The 3,569-nt window shown below is 43.9% G+C and overlaps 1 non-coding gene across 1 annotated transcript; it reads left to right on the top strand.

Annotated features, from left to right (window-relative positions):
• The first annotated feature begins 1,472 nt into the window (after positions 1 to 1,472).
• Positions 1,473 to 1,603, top strand: LOC115029144 (small nucleolar RNA SNORA17). The gene has a single exon (XR_003834712.1). It is a non-coding gene; the product is annotated as a small nucleolar RNA SNORA17 (small nucleolar RNA).
• Positions 1,604 to 3,569: the final 1,966 nt, after the last annotated feature.

Raw genomic sequence — 3,569 nt, 5'->3', positions numbered from 1 at the left:
TTCCTTCCCTGTTTAATGGACTCTTTTGAGAAGCATTGATGTTACCTCTTCTGTAAAAGTCTAGTATCCCAGTGACTCCATCTGATTCTGTAATTCTTTGTTGGGAGATTATTACTACCTCAATTTCATTCCTTATATATCTATTTAAATTGCTTTTATTTCCTTTTACTTGGCAGTCATGTGTCTCTGAGTGTTTATCCCTTACATTTCTTCTGCATTTTCTACCTTCTGAAATACAGGTTGTAAAGTTACCCCAACAGCCTTTTGGGTTTACTGATGTTTAGTTTTCCAAAGAACTAAGGTTTTATTTCATTGATTCTTTGTATTCTTTCAGTCTTGATTTCATTAATTTTGTTCTGAGTCGATTATTTCTTACCATCTAGTGCTTTTAGATATGGCTTCTTCTTCTTTTTCTAAATCTGTTTTGGTTTATTGTGTTTTTTGTGAATATATTAATAGATATAAACTTTCTTCTCAGCATTGCCTCTGCCATATTCCAAAGGTTCCAATAACCTACACTTTCACTTTCATTTGACTCTGGTAACTTTTTAATTATCTCTTTGATTTCTTCAACAATACATTGATCATTAAGTGTATATATACAGATCCATCCATTTGTCTAAGAATTTCTGAGTGAGGTAACCCAATCACAAAGGAACACACAAGATATGCACTCACTGATAAGTGGATATTAGCCCAGAAGCTCAGAATACCCAAGATATAATTCGCAAAGCACATGAAACTCAAGAAGAAGGAAGACTAAAGTGTGGGTACTTCGATCCTTCTCAGAAGGGAGAACAAAATACCCATGGAAAGAGTTACAGAGACTAAGTGTGGAGCAGAGACTGAAGAAATGACCATCCAGAGACTGCCCCACCTAGGGATCCATCCCATAAACAACCACCAAAACCTACTCCATTGTGGATGCCAACAAGAGCTTGCTGACAGGAGCCTGATATAGCTGTCTCCTGAGGCTCTGCCAGTGCCTGACAATTATAGAAGTGGATGCTCATAGCCATCCATTGGACTGAGCACAGGGTCCCTAATGAAGGAACTAGAGAAAGTACCCAAGGAGCTGAAGGGGTTTGCAGCCCCATAGGTGGAAAATATGAACTAACCTGTATCTCCAGAGCTCCCTGGGACTAAACCATCAATCAAAGAAAACACATGGTGGGACTCATGTCTCTAGCTGCATATGTAGCAGAGGATGGCCTAGTCAGTCATCAATGGGAGGAGAGGCCCTAGGTCCTGTGAAGGTTCTATGCCCCAGTATAGGGGAATGCCAGGGCCAGGAAGCAGGAGTGGGTGGGTTGGTGAGCAGGGGGAAGGGGATAGGGGGTTTTTGGAGGGGAAACCAGGAAAGGAGATAACATTTGAAATGTAAATAAAGAAAATGTCTAATAAAAAATAAAAATAAAACATTCTATGTACAGAGAGGGGGGGGGAATATATATACAGTATATATACAGTTCCCTGCACCTAGAGGCACTGCAGGTACAGCTGCTGTGCTATATGTGTGCCAGTAGGTGGCAGAGAGGAGAGATGCTATGTCTAAGCTCGGTGTCTGACCAGTGAATGGCTGAGTGGTTAGTAGCCTAACATTCCCTGAAAAAAGCAAGCCTGAGATGACCACCAGTTTGGTGTCAGGGGGTCCAGGCAGGCCTGGCAGAGCGGGTGTCTATTACCACCAAAGGCCAGGCATACATCGCTGGCCTGGGCTGCTGCCCAGGAAAATACTGATGTCTGAGGACTAGGCAGACCCACCCCTCATCTGGGCACGGGTGGGGGTTGGGGCTGGTCCTGGAGGCTTGAGAGCACGAGAGTTTACCCTGCCCCAGCCAGTGGCAGTACTTGAGAGAGCAGCCCTGCACATTAGAGGAGTTGGGGTAAGCCAGCCCTGAGGGTATGAGAATGGAAGAACTGGCCCTGACACATGCGGTGGCATGGATGAGGGAGAGATACTCACCTCCCTTGCCCTTCAGCACCTGCAGCAGGTGTGAGACCTGGCCTTGAAGTCACGAGAACAGGAGAGATGACCCTGTCCCTCCGAGCCACAGCACTCTAGAAAGCAGCCCCTGAACGTTGCCTGGGCAGCACAGTAGAGCTAACCTGGAGGTGGGGTTGTGGGTGGGCTTGCCCCTGAGGTCCTGAGAGCAGGAGGAATGGGCTTAGCCCATTGCCTGCTGCAGCACTCAGAAGAGTGGGCCCTGCACCTCACCTGGACAACACAGTAGAGCTGCCTCTGATGTTGTGAGCATAGACAAGTCCTCCCCAAGGCTTGAAAGCGGGAGAGCAGGAGAGCCGCCTGCCTCTTTTTGGCTGCAACATTGGATCAGCCAGCCGGGGCAGGGCTGAAGAATTTGCCCTGGTGGTGTGAGTGCAGTAGAGCTGCAGACTGACCAGCTCAGATACCCTCAGGCTCACGACTTTGAATTGGCCCACAAAATATCTACCCCATCAACGATCTGTTGGAGTGCGTGCAGGGGTCAGCTCTTTGGTCAGATCCAAAGCTACAGGTTCTCCATGACATAGGGCGACCGACAACAGGATATCTGAGAGCAGCCCGGTGAGGATCCAGTATTGATAGTGTAGCAGAAGAGAGAGGCCTGGAACCAGACCACTGTAATAAACATCTACAAGCAAAGAAGTGTGGACAAAGGGGTAAACTGTGGCAAACACTGTGACACACTACAGCTTCCACGCCAAATTTTTTCCCTTTTAGGGGGAACTTGCAAGGGTTGAGGGTGATTATGAGAGTAGGGGGAGATAAGTGGGATTGGGGTTCATGATGTGAAATTCACAAAGAACCAATAAAATTTGAGAAAAATAAATAAAAATAGAAAAGAATATATTGCTCAATCTCTATTTAGACAGTTTTTTTTCCACTATCAACTTCTAGTTAGTTGTATTCTACTATGATCTAACAAAATCCATTACTTTGATTCTTTTACACTTTAAGACTTGCTTTACGGCCTACACTGTGATCTGTCCTAGAGACAGTTCCACTGGCTGCTGGAAAGAATATTGAATAAAATATTCTGTAAGTACCTCAGGAAATGTATCTATGATGCAGACTAATTCTGAAATGTCTTTGTTGACACAGTCTGATTGGCCTACCTGTGATGAGAACAGGGAGTTGAAGCCATTTGTATTATTGCTTATAAATCTTTATGCTCATTAGTGTTTATCTTATGAATCTAAGAGCCTCAGCATAGGGCACTTTGCTACGTACGATTTTTATATCATCCTGGGGAATTATCTATGCAAAGTCTTTCTTGTTCCTTCTGATTACTTTCCTTTGAAGCCAACTACTCCAGGTATCAGAAAAACTCTGCCAGCTTGTTTTGGCTTTTGTTTTCATGGCATGTTAACTTCTGTCCTTGAAATCTTAAATTTCTGTATGTCTTTGCCAGTGATATACATTAATTTCAAAAAAAATAGATGTCATTTTTTTTTTAAAGCAAGCAGCTTTTACTTAGAAAGTTAAGCCTATTTATTTGCATTTAGGGTAAAAAGTCTCCTATTGAGACGTTTAAAAGACATTGTGGTTTTGTTGGGTTTTCCCTGCT

This window comes from Mus caroli, unplaced genomic scaffold, assembly GCF_978045245.1.
Source record: "Mus caroli unplaced genomic scaffold, Mus_caroli_1 scaffold_15, whole genome shotgun sequence".
In the NCBI taxonomy this organism is placed as follows: Eukaryota; Metazoa; Chordata; class Mammalia; order Rodentia; family Muridae; genus Mus; species Mus caroli.
The sequence above is the reverse complement of the archived record's forward strand: the minus strand, read 5'-3'. Positions and strand labels throughout refer to the sequence as shown.